The sequence below is a fragment of the Ursus maritimus genome, unplaced genomic scaffold, assembly GCF_017311325.1.
Source record: "Ursus maritimus isolate PB19 unplaced genomic scaffold, ASM1731132v1 scaffold_25, whole genome shotgun sequence".
NCBI lineage: Eukaryota > Metazoa > Chordata > Mammalia > Carnivora > Ursidae > Ursus > Ursus maritimus.
In genome coordinates, this window is record NW_024425008.1 from 4,186,302 (window position 1) to 4,204,732 (window position 18,431).

The 18,431-nt window shown below is 48.5% G+C and overlaps 1 protein-coding gene across 9 annotated transcripts in view; it reads right to left on the reverse strand.

The window, feature by feature from the left end:
* WDR25 (WD repeat domain 25) overlaps positions 1 to 18,431 on the reverse strand; it is a 139,928-nt gene that overhangs the window by 117,281 nt on the left and 4,216 nt on the right. The window lies entirely within an intron of this gene.

Consider the following 18,431-nt stretch of genomic DNA (forward strand, 5'->3'; position numbering starts at 1 on the left):
ACACACACACACACACACACACACACACACACACACACACACACACACCACCCACCCCCACCCCCACCCCCACCCCAGCTCTGTGGCTTAAGCACAGCTTCCCTCCTGAGGAGGAGCACCTGGCTTGGACCCGCAACTCCTCCCGGAACATTTGTTGAGTGAAAGTAAGTATCTGAAGATTTTTTTTAGGGCCCCAATTACATTTTCTCTGTCCTCCAACATCTTTTAAAAGCAGTCATCCATCTCAAGAATTCAGCAAATGTGTAGACCCACCTCCCGCTTAAAACTTAAGATACTCGTGGAGCCTATGGAGCCACCACCTTTTGTGTGGTGTTCTCCCCCCGTTAATATAAGTAGATTCAGCTGAATATTTTTCACACTGGTTGCAACTAGTCTTCCGGAGCAACAGGAAAATGGATTACTCAAATTTTGAAGTTTCCAAATCAAAAATGACCATTTACTGAGAATTATGAGCTGTAGCACCGGTTTGGCCTTTGGAAAATGAAAGGACTCCGGAGGCCACAGGCCAGGGCTGAGCTGATTCTAGAACTCAACAGTATCTGCGTCATCATCATCGTTAGAAGCATCCAGAAAGCAAAGCAGAGCTTCTGCTGGGCTTGTTTCCGTGGCAACAGCTTCACTGGCCTGTCACAGGAAAGGAAAGGAGGAAGGGCAGGGAGCTGGAGAGGGAGAGAGGCAGAAGGTAGGAGGGCAAGGAGGAAGAGCAGAGAAGAAAAGGCGAGCAGAGGGGGCATGGTGGAAGCCAGGAAAGCAGGATGGAAATGGTGAAGAAGGAGGAGAAAGGGAGAGGGGAAAAGGCAGGGAGGAGTGTGACCCAAGAAAGGGACAGAAGGAAAGTGGGGACTTCAGTCTGAGGCTGTGCACCCACCTGTGCACAAAGAATGTTCTCGCTTCCCTCACTGAAGGTCACACTTCACTCCCAGTCACCACCTCAAGACACGCTCATCTGGTAAACACAGGGAAGCGGAGGAGAGGTCCTTCAAGGCCTCAGAAAGGTCAATATGAGCCCACAGGTCTGGCTGGGTTCAACCCAGAAGGAAAACAGCAAGAAAAGGAGAAGGAACGGAGGAGACGGGTTTAGCACTAGAGCAGCCAGTTAGAGGGGGAACAACCAGCACGTGAGGAATTAGCGTGTTCAGCCTCATTAAGGGAAAAACCCTCCAAGGGTCTTGCTCATGATTCAACAAGGGTGAGATTCAGTCCGCTCTCTGCCCCCGTCCCCCTCCCCAAAACCATTAACAATAAAAAGAATGAGGGCTCTAAATGCAACATCAGATCCTGGGTTGGATCCTGAAACAGACAAGGGACATCAGTGGAAAAACAGGTGAAATCTGAAAAACTCTACACTGTAGTTAACAGAGTTATACTGATACTCATTAGTTTTGACAAATGCACGAGGATTGTGTAAAGTGGAGGGGAAGGCGGGTGACGGGTACATAGAAACTCTCTGAATTTAACAACTCTTCTATAAATCTAAAATTATTTTCAAAAGTTTTAAAAGAAAAACAACAAGGCCTGCTTAAAAACAAGATTCCTGGGGCGCCTGGGTGGCTTGGTCGTTTGTCTGCCTTCGGTTCAGGGCATGATCCCAGGGTCCTGGGATCAAGCCCTCCTTCGGGCTTCCTGTTCCGCTGGGAGCCTCTTCTCCCTCTCCCACTCCCCCTGCTTGTGTTCCCTCTCTCACTGGCTGTCTCTCTGTCAAATAAATAAAATCTTAAAAAAAAAACCAAGGGGCGCCTGGGTGGCACAGCGGTTAAGCGTCTGCCTTTGGCTCAGGGCGTGATCCCGACGTTGTGGGATCGAGTCCCACATCGGGCTCCTCCGCTATGAGCCTGCTTCTTCCTCTCCCACTCCCCCTGCTTGTGTTCCCTCTCTCGCTGGCTGTCTCTATCTCTGTCGAATAAAAAAAAAAAAAAAAAAACAAGACTCCTGTTTTTCTAATGATTTATCTTTTTCATATAAAACCAATGCCCTTGATAAGGTTTAACTATCATAAAGTTTTACTGGAATGCTGGCTGAAACATTACACTAAACACTGTACTTCTGCAGCAGAAGCGAATTATTAAATTCAAAACGTGTTAGCAGCGTCCCTTCCCTCCGAAGTGCAGCTGTAAGGCACAACGTGCCTCCACGCATCAAGGAGCAAGGGCCCTTGCAACAGAATGAGGACAGCTTTGAGGAGCTTGCCCTCCCAACCTGATGGCCCTCCACGAGAAGTCAGAAAGGTTCTATCTGTGAGAAGTGAAGGAAGCCAGTCCTTCTAAAAACAGATTCTCCTCCTCCATCGCACTCCCGATTTCCTGCCTCCTGAGTCTTCTCCAGACCTGTTCCCTTGTTTTACGCATCCAACCTAGCACCCTCACCCTACCCTCCTGCAGTCTGCTGGTGGCAGCACACTCCTCCACACCCTCCAGCCCTGGCATGATCTGTTCCCTCTGCCCAGAATGCTCTTCCATCTCTTCGCCACAGAACTACTTCTACCTGTCCTCTGAGATTCCTTATGACTCTCACTGACACTGCCCCTCCCTGGGGCTGTCCTTTGTGCCCCACAGCATTTGATCCTCCACTCCAAGAGAGCCAGTACGATGCTACACTCTAAGTATCTGTCTACCCGTTTCTCTTTCCCAGAGGCCCAGGGCCTTTCAAGAAAGGGTGAGACGCCCTCTTCATCTCCGTATCCCACTCCCAACCCTCGCACCCAACTCTTGCATCAGATGCTGAATGAAATGAGTCAAGAATGCAGGCAATTCTTTTGAAAGAGAAAATACCAACAGCAACATTGCATCTTATGTTAAAAGGTCAAAAAGGCTCTATCTGTAAGAAGTGAAGGAACCCAGCGGTTTTTAAAAACAGATTTTGTTACAGCACGACAGGTCCATTTCCACAGACATAAGCGCTGTGCAAGCATCCTCTTCCGACCAGGAAGCTGAAAAGCTTTTCCAAGGTTTTGGTTTCCTTGACAACAGCACTGCCAGAGACAAGTAGGGAAATAATTAAAAAGTATATTCCCTTCATATCGAACTTGGTAAGTGTTTTTAAGCAATAATGAACAGGCCATGCTCAGCATGGACAGTGTCTGTATGGACAGAGCTGAGGGCACACAGAGGCACCCCATCCTGCCAGCCCCTCCAGCGGCACCTCCTCTGAACATGGGGACCTGAGTGAAGGACAACATTCACCACAGGAACCACAGCCCAAACAGGGCAGATTCACAACTGCACCTTCCAAGAGCCAGGTCCCAGCCCCAACACCGCTGCATGTAATCTAGACCATGGCTATTGGAGCTGGGTATTATTGCCGCCACTCAGCAGCAGAGAAACTGAGCTGCAGAAAAGTGCCCTGAGCCCTGCTGTACATCGCCCCCAGGTTGGCCTCTAAAGAAATGCCCCTGGCCCCCCCTCCGACCCTGGATCTCATCACAGGGCAGCCAAGACATGGCCCTGGAAGAAGCTGCCTTCTTCCAAGCGCCACCATCCAGCGAGCCCATGTCCCCACACAAAGACACTCGTGTTGGCTCCAGGCCCTTCACCCTGCCCCAAGGCTGCAGGAACACGCGAAGCAAGATGGACGGCACCAGCCCTGTAACAGTGGTCAGCTCTGAACTTGATTTATGTGTCTCCTTCTCTTTTCAGGGTGGCTTTTCATGGTCTGTTTTAACAGCTTTACTATATTCGTATCTTTTATGGTAAGCCTCCTGAAATCCTTTCTGGATTTATGGTTTATAAATAAATAATAAATAAACACACACACAGGATGCAAGGATCGACCCAAGCCCATTACCTGGGAGCGTAAACACAAACATTTCAAGAGATGGGGAGTAATCACTGCTTTGATTTAGCTCCCGGCTACAGTCCTCAAAGTCCCCTCCAAAGAGTGCCACCACCACCACCACCCCCAGGGATGCTTCCTGCACGGGCTAGAGGTGGGGGAAAGGGCCAAGGCATGCAGGCAAGATCACCCCTGAGACTCTCCATCCCCCTGAAGTTCAAGAAGGCCCACAGGAGCAAGGCAGACTGAGCAGGGGTCATTCACTCATTCACCAGTGTTGCTTAAGCCCCTACTATGTGTTCAGCTCTCCTCCAGGAACTGGAGATACAACAATCAAGAAAACAAGTTCCCTGCATAATGGAACTTACATTAGAGTTCCCAGTGTGCAGATGAACTAATTAAGACTCAAAAAGATTAAGGACCTTGCCCACACTCACGTGACTACTTTCTGGAACTCCCAAGCAGGAAGCTGACACAGAACAACCCTAGATGCAGAGGCAGAAAAGGGTAAGCCCAAACACCAGCTCTGCATTTAGGAGTCACGTGTCCTTCACTGTCCCTCTCTGATCCTCAGTTCTCTCATCTGTAAAACGGGCTTGAGGATGCTGCTGATGCCAGCTTACATAAGGAAGCACTTGCTACATGCCTAGTACTCCCCTCAGAGCTCTCCATGATTTTTCTTGTTTAAACCTCAGAAAACTACAATTGATGCTATTATTATCCCCACTTACTGATGGAAAAACAAAGGTCCCAAGAGATATAGAACTTAGACCAAGTCACAGTTAGAAAGCACAGGGCCAGGGCTAAGCCCCACAGTGGGACTCCCAAGCTCAACTGACTGTCCTACCCTCCACCCGTGGGTCAACAAGGTGCAAAGACCTAGTGTGGGTGCCTTACCCAGTGTAAGCACAAGAGGCAGCAGCCAGCCACGTGCCCTGACTGTCCAGGCCTAAAACCCGTAACAGGTCCTGCCTGGCTCCCTTCAATGGACGCCAACACTGCCCCGACGTGCCGTCATTGGCCCCTCTCTGCAGCATGACAGTCACAGCACAGGGCTCTCCTCCCCACCCACCTGGCTACTTATCTCACCTTCCAACACCCAGCTCAACCTTCCCCTTCCCCAGAAGCCTGTCCTGTCTTCTGCCCCCACCTTGACAGACACACTCCACTCCCCTCTGCATGCCCATACCCCACACAGGTGGCCTCTGGAGGGCCTGTCACATTTTCATGCTCTAGTCTGTTTCAGTGCCTGGCCCCCATTAGCTTTCTTGCCAGCAAGGGTATGTCGGGTCCCTCTGAGCCCAGAGCCTGTATGGGCCAGCATTTAATCGATGGCTGGATCAATGGATGACCAAATGAAGAAGTGGAGACACCAAGTCTTCCTATACTGACTCCAAGGGCCATCTCTCTCATGCACTCTGTGGAACCTGGTTCCTGGGGCCCTCACCCCTCAAACCACAGAAGGAGAGCCTAACACAAGGCCTGAGCAATTCACTGGCCACAAAAGTCTAGCAGCGCATCCCAACCACCAGGAGCCAACATCACACTGCAAAGCCAGAAAATAGGAAGCCATATCTGGAAGAGCCCAAGTTCCTTGAGAGACCTGTTGGCGTCCACAGGCGCACACCATATTATTTGTTCAACGAATCAAGGTAACTGGAGGCAAACTGGATTGCAAGCCTCCCATGTTTAAGAACTTGGCTTCACAGGCAATTACAGAATAAACCCTGGCTTGAATTTCTTGATAATACCTTCCGTTTGTAAGGGCTTTATAGTTTACAAAGTGGTTTCACACATCTAACCTCATCTGATCCTTACAGCCCTGTGAGATAATTCTTTCACAGATGAGAGTGTGGAGGCCCAGAGAAACCCGGGTGGGGATGTGCTTCACGTGCATACTCACAGCGTGCCGAGCACCATGCCAGGCTCCAAGCCCCTATATTCAGGGCCGGGCTCGGGGCTCTCTCCAGGGCAGCACACAGCCACCAGGGGCCCAGCCACAGGCACACACCATTCCAGAAGGGGCCTTAGAGTCCCTGACCCCCGCTTGCATCTACTTCCCGGCCCACTGGAGACATGGACTCTGAACCCTTCCATCCTCACCCCTTTCCAAGGGATGGACACTCCCCAAGGTGACCAGTCCTGAGTGCTGGAAAGTTCTTCCTCACAGGGTGCCAACCTCTTCCTCAGGTTACCACCATTAGTCCTGCATTTGCCCTAGGAGCAAACCGGAGTACAGCCTATTCCTCTTCCCAATACAGCCCTACCAGCACCTGAAGACAGCCGCCATGCTCCCCCACATGTCCCTGTCACCAGACTAACAGCATCATGGCAAGACTCCAAGGAGCCAGGATATTTCAGAACACACTTGAATGAGAGCAAAGAACATGGAAAGAGACCAGAACGAAAACAAACAACTTTTCTAACCAAAGGTTACAATGAAAATGTGTTTTAATTTGTGTTTCTGTACTTTTCAAAATAACACTTCAACTAGTTCAGAAAGAGACCACTTGTGTTTATAAAAGCTCTTCAGTTTTCCCTGCAGTTGTCGGGCTGTGTAAACACACTGTGAGCAGGGAGAGAAATTGCTCCTTGTGATACTGTTAATGTTGGCTTGTATGTGAATTAGAATTCTAAACTCAGCAGGTTAAAAATGTTCTGAAAGCAATTTTGGTGTTAGTCTAAATAATTATAGATCACATTCACTTAGAGAAGGGCCTTTGCCCCCTCAGGGCTCCAAGGGAAAATTCTAGGCATGATAGTTAAGCAAAATAGTTGGTTATTACGCAGGCTTTGCAGTGGCAGTGCAAATTGGTATAATCCTTTTGGAAAGCAATCTGACGGGAGACGTATCTGGACCCATGAAAATGTACAAGCCTTTGACCCAGCAGTCCCACTTCTGCGAATCAATCTGAAAGAAATAATCCAACAGAAAAGGATTTCATGCATGAAGATAACCACTTCAGCATTATCTATAATAGCAAAAATTAGAAACCACCTAAGTGTCCAAGGACGGCTAAGTAAATTACAGTTAATCAACTCGATAGAGCATCATGGAACCAGCACAAATTGACGGCCCTCCAAAGACGCAGAGGCGGCTGGTGGTGCTGCGGCAGGAGAGGCTGGGAGAGAATGTTAAGTGGGAGAAGCAGGCTGCAAAACTGTATGTGCACTCTGTGAAAAACACAAGCCCATATGGACCAGAAATTGATGGGAGGATCTTGAAAGGATAATCGTAATTGAGGTGTACACTAGAATTGGGAGGATTTTTCCCATCATTTTGTAATGTTAAATCACCTTCACAACAGGCAGAAGGGAGGGCAGGGAGGCCAAGGGAGGCTGGGACACTCTGGGGTCATGTTTTAGTCACACCGTTTGGAAATCTAACCAAGCAGGAGGAGGCCGTGACGCAGCCGGGGCTGAATCTACGCACCTCCACCAGAGCCGCAGGATGATACCATTAGTACCCATACATACATCCCGCTAAAATGAAATTACAGACATAAATCAAACCGTGCTACCCAGAGCTTTTGGTGGGACCCTTTTACACTCTCTGAAGTTACGGAGGACTCCAAAACGCTGCTGCTTAATGTGGGTTATCATCAATCCATATTTAGCATATTTCAAATTAAAATTGAGAACACTTAAAAATATTAATTTATGTAAAAGTATCAATAATAAACCCATTACGTGTCAACATAAACATCTCTTATGAAAAATAATTACATTTTCCAAGACAAACAAAAATCAGCAAGAAGGCACTGTTCACATTTTTCCCAGCTCCTTAACGGCTGCTTAATAGAGACAGCTGGGCTCGCAGAGCCGCTTCTGTACTTAATCTACCGTAACAGCACACGTCCCATCGCCTCTGGAAAACTCCACGTATGCTCATGAGAGAATGAGAGTGAAAAAGGCAAATAACTTCGAGGTACCATTATGAAAACAATTTTCACCCCCCGGGCCCCATGAAAGGGTCTCAAGGACCCCGGGGGCTCACAGACCACACTGAAAACCACTGCAATGAGTCGCAGTGTTAAAACCCTGCCGCTGCCGTACGTGGGGGGAAGGACGGGTTTAAAATTACATGGAGAGTTGGAACTCAACTATGTTGCCTTTTATTTTCAAAGACTGGATGGAAATACACCAAAAGTCTACAGTCATTGCCTCTGGGTACAGAGATAATGGGCAATTTTTTTCTTTATACCTTCCTGTTTTTTCCATAGCGTACATGTATTTCTTTTATGGTCAAAAGCAACATTTCATTTTTGAGGAAAGGCTGGGGCAGCCGTGGCACACCCGTGCCCTGCGGAATAAGCTGGATGGGAAGAAGGTCATTTTAAATCATTAGTAGCCAGCATCCAGTGTGGGGGAGCATCACGAAGCAGGGCTGCTCCTTAATATACCAATCGATCCCTGGCACCGAGCGCACATTCATCATGGCGGGCACAGCCTGCCCCGAACCCACAGAAAGCCTGGAAGAGATGATGAGAATTGAAACTGGCTTGAGCTAATCACTGCTAGATGAAGGTCAAATATAGGTGACTATTTATCAGATCTTGAGATGGGGGAGGACATGCCATGCTCTAAGGCCACAGGACAATTACAAAGCGAAAGGTCCATACACTTGACCACAAAAAAATCAGGTTTTCCCTGTAAAAAAATAAATTAACAATAATAATAGCTAAATACCAAAACTCAAAGTCAAACAACACACGATGGGGGGGGGGGATATGATGACAGGTTGATACCGTTAGTATGTAAATTGCTGCATAAGAGAAATGCTAAGATGGCAAGAGACTGAGGGACAAGACCCACAAACACTCACTGAGCATTAACGAGACACCGGCCTGGTTCAAAAGGAGCTGCACGCAAACGAATTCATTTGGTTCTCAAATAAGACACCACTCAATTAGCAAATGTTTAAAAAAGTTAATAATTCTACCACTGTCAAGGGTTAAGAAGACTTGGTGGCATTTACACATAACTAATGGCGTGTGTCATAAACAGAAGGCCACCACAGGCACACAAGGTAGATCTGAGCACTGGGAGGAAAAAGCAACTGGAGGATGCAACGGAGAGAGTGACATCTGCATACCCCACACGGAGACCCCAGCCCTCTCCCCTGAACACAGGCAGCCAGGGCATGAAGAGTCCTGCCTGGGAAACTGCCTGGGCTACTCAAAACACCTCGGGAGGTTCAAAAGGGGGGGGGGGGTCCTGCCCCAGGTGCCAGCTGGCCACCTCATCACCCTGCAGCAACCTCCCTGTGGATAGGCCCCATCCTCGCACACCCTCGCACGGTCGCACGCGTACACACACACACAGCCTCTGGTTAGATCGGCTTTCACTGGCCTCCTACCCTGAATAGGAATGAGCAGCACAGTGTCCCCATCGTCCCCTCACATGAAACACAGATACCAAAACAAAAGGATAAAAGGAGGTGACAAGGGGCAGGAACATTTTCCAAAACACAGGAAAACTTTCAAAGAACTCCAAGAGCTAAGAAAAGACCTTGTAAATATGCAATAAAAAAATGACATATTCTTTAAAAAAGGAACATTCAGAAAACAAGAAACAGCTCTTGGAATGTAAAAATATGATAGATCAGAATAGAACACTTTTCTGAATATAAGTTATACTTCAGTTAAAAAAAAAAGTTTAAGTATACGGCAGCAGAAATACAAAACTAAAAAAAAAAAAAAAAAAAAGGATTGAAAGATAAGGTGGAGGAGATTTCCCAGAAAAACAAAACATTAAGGCAAAGAGAGAACTAGAAAGAAAATTAGAACCTCCATCCAGGGACACGCAAGACCAACCAATCTGAATCCCCAAATCAAAGCCCTTGATGGGAACCTCCCTAGGGGAATGGCCCATCTCCCTGTGGCCCCTGCTCCACAGGAGAGGACATGGTGCCTGACGCCTCACCCCTAGCAAGGAAAGACCGAAGACCGGCCTGGAAGCAGCTCCAGGACCCCTGGCTAGGGCCACTTTGTTGCTAGGTTTCTATGGCCATCTGGTCCTCCTGTGTTTCAGCCTGGGTTCACAGCGCTTTGTGAGGGGGTTGAGGTGTGGGAGTTCCCAGGGGTCCTGGGCTGACACCACTGACCTCCCTCGAATACACTTCTGACCATCACCAATGCCCTCGCCCCTGCAGCCTGCCCCACTCCCCCACCACGGGGGTCTGCACCTGGGGGAGACGCCCGAGACAGCAGAAGCTGCAAGAAAAGGTGACAAGGCTGGACTGACTTACTCACCCCTTCTTTTAAGGGGTAAAAGTTTGGGGGGAAGATAACCATCACAAAATTTTTAAATGCTGCTTACAAAAAGTACCTACAATATAATTAAAACCAGTTGATGCTCATGGGAAAAAATGCGGAAAGGAAAAGCTGCTTACAAGTTGCTTCACAATTGTTATGCTTGAATGGAGATCTATGGTTTTATTTTTGACTTCTACCTTTTTTTATATTCTTTCCCAAAATTTTACTACTTTTATGATAAAACTAAGTTAAATCTAAAACAACTTACTTTTTTTAAAGGAGGAGGACAAAGCCATCGCTGGGCAGTAAATGGGTGCCTTTAAGAATCTTCGGTGTTCAAGTTTTAAAAGCAGCAAGAAATAATTTACTAGACTGTCTCAATTCCTAACCGTGCCAATTTTGCAATCTGCATTTTTCAATTACATTAAAAGCATTTTCCCAAATTGCTCTATTCTTCCCTTAATGACACAGGATGAGACTAGATGAGGCTGGTTCCCCGAGGACAGAGTCTGCACCTTCACAGGGCACTGTTTTCTCCCTGTCAGCATCTGGCAAGCACATGGCCCTGCCCTACGCACACTGAACAGTTAAAGTTCAACGGAATGGAGTTTTCAAAAAGCAGAAAACACAGCTTGGGTTCTGCCACACTTTCCTTTTCTTATTCCTCCTTCAACTCAAGGTTTTCTCTGCAAGGCGAAAGCTTGCAAGGCCCTTCTGGCAAGCAAACGGAAAGTGGGAAATGTCTCATTTGTTGGCCTCAGAAACGTTGCAGCTTTCATATGGGGGAGAGGAGTGTCAAAAAAAAAAAAAAAAACACACTTCACTTCCCACAAAGAGAAGGTTCCAGCTCAGGATCTCACAGCAATTCCCAGAGGCTTAGCAACCCTGCTGTCAAGGAGCCTGAAGTCCTTGCTCCCACCCCTGGGACAACTGAGATGACCATGAACTTTCCCTGGAACAAAAATACACAAAAGGTGGGAAGGAAGAGGAGCAAACAGCGTCCTGAGAAGCATCCGAATACTTCCTACACAAGATCCCAGCACCACATCACCACCTGACTTCACTGTGTGCCCTCAGGCAAGTGTCTTCCCCTCTCTGGGCTTCTGTAAAATGAAGATGGACGCGGATGATCTCTGCATACAGGCACACACACCACAGAGTTTCTCTTGGCCTTCACCTAATTACCCTCAGCGCACTGTTAATCATTCACTCCCCAAATACCAAACGCCCACCACCACAACCCAACCCTCCTCCCCAGCCGTGTGGCTCTCATTTCCAATAGACTGGCCTCGTGCTTGGAATAAATTGCCAATCATCTGCATAATGCTCCACGACTCCTCACTCTACACATCAAATCATTTCTCAATTTGTAAAATCCATCAAGAATAATTCTTTCAAAACTGAAATAAACCTTCACTCTGGCACTTGAATCCATAAATTCCTTGTCTTTGAATCTGAGATATATTACTTTCTACAAAACACATCTAAGATACCCTAATATAATCAGATACGCTAACAGTGATAGATCAACGGATCCTGTAATACATTAAAATGCAAATCCAAACCACTACTGAAATCACCTCTTCTCCTTATGTCCCTTAACAGAACCACAAGACTTTGAGGCTGGGACAGAGCCTGCACACCACTTGGGCGAAGGGATATGCTTTTCCATCTTTTATCCTCAGAGGCAGAAGAGCAGAGTGAGTCTTTTAGCTCTATTTGTTCTGTGATCTGACAGCTTCCCATCTTGCTTCTACATTTTACCAGCTGTGTTACCATGGACAAATCCCTTAACCTCTCTGTGCCTCAGCTTCCTTGTCTGTAAAGTGGGAAGACCAGCCCTTGCTTCACAGGCCTGTCACAAAGAGGAGCTGGAATGTTTGGAACCATTCCTCGTAGGTGGTAAGCACTTGGGGACGGTGAGCTCTCTCCAGCCTCTCAACGGTACTCACTGTCAGAGGCCACAGAGCCGGCAAACAGCACGATGAGACCCCCAATCTGGGTCTTCAGCCTCCAGAGCAAAATCCTTTCCTTCACACCCACAAGGGAAAGCGGCCTGAGACCCATCTGAACTTGGTGCCACCCTGGGTGGGTGCCTCTTCCCTGCCCCCAGACTCACTCTCCTGGCCTCTTCAGGTATGAAATCGCTCCTCCCCATGCTGCCAGAGGCCCAGACACAAAACGCGCTGAGAGCTGGCAAACTGCTGTCCGATTCATTTTCTTCTATCACATTTTAAACATGATCAGTTTAGAGACACAGACCCAGCCCTCCAGTACATGCTTTCCAAATAAATGTGCAGTTCATGAAAAGGAGGCAGGTAAATAGCCTGGTACAAACAAACCCAAAAAACTTTGAAATTTTAAAAGTATCTATCTCAGAAGTACTGACATTGAACACTTGGAAAAACACGTATCTGTAGACAGATTATTAAAAGGTTCACAAAAAAAAAAAAGACATGAAGTTGGAAGACTCTGGGTGACTCATCTTTTTTCTAATTGTTTAATCAATAAAAGAAGAGGAGAATCAGGAACATGTTTTTCAGTCCCTCCCATATGCTAGGCACCGCGTTGCATCTTCTCACTTCTACATAGCAACAGCCCTCATAGGCAGCCATCACACCCATTTTACCAATGAGAAAGCTGGGGAATCAGAGAGGCAAAGTGATTTTCCCAAAGTCACACAGCTACCAAGCAGCAGATACGGAAGAGAAACCCAAGGAACCCAAGGGTCTCATATGACAATAGCACCTTTGCCAATGTATTCAAGTTCCACTCACCAGACACAAAGCTTTTAGCTCAAGCCTGGGTGTAAATCAAAGCCTATCTTGCCCACACTAAGGCAGCAGAAAAGACATTTATGGATAGCCATGTTCACTGAAGTACTGGCCATTTCAAAAACAAAAGCAGGTAATGATAAAAAAAACAACACAGAAATGACAAAGCCAAGTCTTGAATTTGACATAGTCATTAAAAATACGTTTGGGGAAAGTTTTGGGGTTTTTCTGTTTTTTTTTTTTTAATGATTTTTTATTATGTTAGTCACCATACAGTACATCCCCGGTTTCCGATGTAAGGCTCGATGATTCATTAGTTGTGTATAACACCCAGTGCACCATGCAATACGTGCCCTCCTTACTACCCATCACCGGTCTATCCCATTCCCCCACCCCCCTCCCCTCTGAGGCCCTCAGTTTGTTTCTCATAGTCCATAGTCTCTCATGTTTCATTTGGGGAAAGTTTTTAATAAGATAGAAAAACACCCCTTACAAACAGCACAAAAGACGTGGGGTGGAAGGAGCAGAATCAAAACTGCACACATTCTGCAGTGAGCCCAACTCTGTGAACAGACAGGAATGGGGGGCTCCAAACCAAGAAAGGCCCCCAGTGTTAGTGAGGCACTGACCCGGGGTTAGGATTATCAATGATTTCTGTTTTCTCCTTCATTCTTCATATCCTCTACATTTTGATAGCTTTTTACAATAAGCTTTTATTACATTCATGATCAAAAATGAAGCTTTTTTTTAAGTATCATAGGAAAGCCTGTTATTGAAAGAATTCCTAAAGCAAACCATTTTGTAAAGCAAATGAGGAACATCTAATTCATACATTTTATTTAAAATCCTTCTGTGTCTCAGAACTCTGAGTCTGATGCATGGACGGTGGTCCCTAGAAGCAGGAAACACGTCAGATGCCTGTGAGAATGTGCCCGGTGCCTAGCAGAGGGCTCTGCACACGGGGCCGGTGGCGAAGGCTGCCTGCGTTTGGCTGAAGCAGACCACGTCTGTACTTTTTCCAACGGCTTCCAAGTCTGAATTCTACCTTTACGTGCAGTGGGTATTCAAACGTATCGAGCCAAATGAGGACACAGGGAAATGAAACGAGCGGATAAAAGAGTATTCGTGCTGGGATTACAACTGTGAGAAACAGATGCGTGCTATAGACAGGGGCAGGAAGGGATTATCAGGAAAGAAAACAGAGCATCGGTGCAGAGTGATGAGTCATTGTTTTATCTTACTTAATTTCTCCAGCTGTAAATTTTTCAAAACTAATATAAGCATATTTTACAGCTCACAGAACATTTAGAACATATTAAAATAAGTATCTTTCCACTGTAATATGCCCAATTGAAATTTATGAATTCCAAAGCTACATTTTAAGGAGATGAAGGAACTGGCACTTCACACTCTTTAGATTAATCAGATGGATTGTGTTGTTTTTCTCTTGATCAGAAAAGAAATGATATTTCAGTAAATGTTACCTTGAATCAAGGATTCTTTCACATTCTAGAAGCTTGAGTGAGCTTATATTAAGTCTTACTATGCCCCCTAGTGGCAAATAAAATCTGTGCACTTAAGAGACCACCCTTTCCAAAAGGCTGGAAATAAAATTCAAAAAAAATTTTTTTAATCTTTACTGATCAGTTAGCATGTACAAAACTTTGTGCCAGGTGCTACGGAAAATACAAAAATGGGTCTGGCACAGTTTCCATGCTCAAGAGGCTCAAAATCTACAAGGTGTGGCAGTTCACGGCTACACAGACAGGATGAGATGCCACTTCGTGGTAAGAAGGAAGAAGACTCCCGGGGAGAGCAAAAGCATGAGCACACAGGAGGTGCCTACTATGTGCCAGGCACCGCACCAGAGAGTTCACATCCAACATTGTATCTTCTCCGCAAAAACCCAGTAAGTCAGGCACAGTCGTCTCCACCTTCCATACACTGGCTGAGGTTCGGAGAAGTAACTTGCCGGAGATCACACAGCCAGTCATCAGCAGAGGAAGGATTCAAACTAAGTGCTGTGACCCCAGCCCCCAGGCTCTTCCCTCCTTCCTCACGCAGTGGGGCTCAAGAAGGCACTCTGGCAGGCCAAAAGACAAGGGGAAAGGCACCCTAGGAAGGAAGTGCAGAGTTGGGGGGCATCCTGTCATACCCTCCTCTTCTAGCTCTTTCCCCACTGCACTGTCTGCTCTCCACCCAGGACTGGCCTACAGGGAGCCAGGACTCCTACCAGCACCCACAGCCTCATACCCACTCCAGACTCAGCATCCACACACCTCCCACTCCCCCTCTCCACCTCATGGGCCCCCAAGATCTGCCGCGCCACCCACACTCTGACCCCAGGGAGGGGGAAGAACATCATCCTACCTGGGGCTGCCAGCTGCACACCAGGCTACACATGAACCTGAGGCCCCAGCAAAACCAAGGCCTCAGCCAGGACCTCTCTCCCCAGTTCCCAGCCCTGCTCCCACCTAATCCCCAATCAGTTTTCCCATCCCAGTTCCTCCAGCCCCTGCCACACATTCTTCACACTGAAAAGGTGCTCAAAATCAAATTGCCAAATAACTCTGTCACTGAAAACTGTCAAATATCTTAAAGATTTTTTTTATTTTATTTATTTGTCAGAGAGAGAGAGCGCGAGCACAAGCAGGGGGAGGTGCAGGCAGAGGGAGAAGCAGGCTCCCGCTGAGCAAGGAGCCCAATGCAAGACTCCATCCCAGGACCCCGGGATCGTGACCTGAGGCAAAGGCAGACAATTAAGCCACTGAGCCACCCGTGCATCCCAACTGTCAAATATCTTAAAGCAGCGAGGATCCTCGCCCAACCATTTGCATGTATGGCTTATAAAAGCCCTTCTTTTTCAAGACCCCACAGGAAGGAGGAGGTCAGGAGACACTGACCCCAGCAGCCATGACAGCAGCCGCACCCTGTCCCTGGACCACCTCCAATGCCACCCCTGCAGCCTTGCCATGAGGGACGGACAGTGCAATGGACAGGACTCCCTGGAGGCTGTCAGGCTGAGCAAGAGGCCAGTGCCCACATCACCTGCAGCACACACACCACCTCCTTGGGAAGGGCAGGCACAGCAACTGCACCCGGACCCACTGAGGGCAGTTCCACAGCAAACGGCCCAGGACCCAGGTCTCAGTGAAAAAAAAAAAGCAAGGCTTTTCTACGCAGTCCCTCCACCTGAGCGCCTGAGCAGCTTCCCAAGCTGGGCCAACTGCGCCCCCTTCTGGTCACAAGGTGTCACAGCTAGTTGGCTGATCCAGGGTCCCCTCCATGGGGACGTCCACCCATCCCCAGTGCATAGCACCTAGCACACTCCTCTACTCCACGAACACCCACTACACGACTGAACACACACAACACCCAGATCAATGGCTTCACTCAGATGTGCTCTGTTTAGAAAACTATACTACATTGGGGGTGCCTCTGCTTAGGAAACCTAAACTTGGTGGGCAAAAGTGATCAAAGCAGGGCCCACAGAGCACCTCACTGATGCTGGATGCAAACCAGTCCTCACAGGGCTCCAAGCCTACCCCTCGCCATCAGGAGACACGACCCCGCAGATGGGCAGGCAGGTGGCAGGCATCCGCTAGGGCATACCTGCTGCCCTACGTCCCTCCACCCATCTCTGCCCACAGCAACCCAGCCTGTCCTTCGACACCTCCTGGCAAGGCTGCCTCCTCCTCCAGTCTGTGCTGCCAACATCTATCAGATGGCCCCCTCCCTCCAGGGTCCTAGAAAGGGGCTGTCCATGCCCCTCAGGTGGCCCACCTGTAATCTAACTACCCTCCACAAAACTCGAACATGTGCTTGGCATTAGACTGGGTGCTTCAGACACACATGCCTGGACATCTGTCCCACCTTCGAAGTGCCAACCACAGGTCTCGTAAGTTTGTTTCACGGGGAGGAAACAGAATCTGAGAGGTTAAGTGTCTTGCCCAGGGTCACAAGACTCCTGGGGATGGAGCCAGACCCCACAGGCCAGATCACTCTAACTCCAGCCCACATCTAGGGCCAGCCAGACACGGCCTGGCACTACACAGGCCCCACACGAGCCCACCAGAAACCCTCTGGACGTGCTCCTGACCAAAGGGCCAAGTCCCCACTCTGCTCCCCATGGGTGCTGACTCTCAGGAAGGAGCACTGAGAAGCCCCAGCACTGTGGGATTGAACCAAGCATGTTACAGTGCACACCAGGGACACCAGAAGCCTCCTGAGCAGACCTGAGCCCCCACCCTCACAGGAACAGCACCAAAGCCCAGCGTGTAAAATCCCCGGGCTCCACGCTAAAGGCGGAACATGGCACTGTCCCTGCACAACTCTATTAGCCTTGCCAGAAGAGAACACAGACAAGTCGATTCAGGACTCAAATTGGCCACTTAAAAATGACACCCATCGGTTTGGCTCATTTCAAAGCCTTCGTGGTACTTCGGCTTCCTTTCTTCATTTCAGAAAATGCCTCCTAGGAGAAAAGCTCAAAACATCACTTGCAAATACGATGTCCTGGGCAGGACAGTTCCAGAACTGTGAGGAAAACAGACAGAGGAAGCTGACATTTACTGAGCACCTGTGGGATACCCAGCTCTGTGCCGGGGTTTTATAAGCCTTTTTCTCACATGACCACATGACGCAGGAATAATTAGGCCCTTTACAGATGAGACACCAGACTCGGAGTGGGGCCAGCCGACCAGCTGCTCCACAGCAAAGCTGGATCTGACGCCACGTCCCTTCAACTCCAAAACCATTTTCTTTCCAGGAAGCTCTGGTTCAGCTCGCATTCACTTGGCACCTACTACATATAGGTGATGCAAGGTGCCGAGGAGAGTGAGGAGGAGGGACAGAGTATAGCCCAGGGGGGCTGGAGACAGGTTACAGGAGGTGCGACACACGGGCTACGCTACATCCCTGTGTATTTGGGGCTTGCTTACTCCAAGTCTGCATGACCTCAGTAGCTTTTAAAATAAACCAGCAACAATGAAAAAAGAGTTTCTGTATAAACCGAAGTCCTCGGCAGGGCATCCACAGCCATTCCTGGTCTGGCCCCTGCCTACTTCCGCAGCCTTGGGCCCCTCACCCCCCACCAGGCCCCTCAAAACTTTTATGGCCAAGAACATCCTTCTGCCCCAACTCACCCCCTTCGCCAAGTGAACCTTCCCCTCCTTCGGGAAGCCTTCACCAAGCCCTCCCAGCCTGGGCTGCTGTCCCTCCCAGTGGGTTCACGGAACACTTGTGTCCCACTGGGAATCTGGTCCTCACACTACTGAGCCCAGGGCTGTGAGAGCCTCTCTACTTGTTCATGGCCCCTACCACACCACATTCCTTGAAGCCAGGGACCAGGTCTGTCTACTTCTGCTCCCCTGGCATCCAACACAGCACCTGACACAGAGATGGCATGGCTCAACACTCCACGTGGCTCCCAGGGGCCCAGGACTTGTCCTGAGCCTGCTTTCCTCTCCCTTTGTCTGCCCTCACTCAGTGACCTCATCGCCCAGGGCTCCGGTACGTCTGCACGTTCTCAGTGCCTCCACGAGGGATAAGGACTAGCATCCTCTGGTGGCCTAAGCAAGGCAGCATCAGGGGGAGGGGACAGAATGGACCA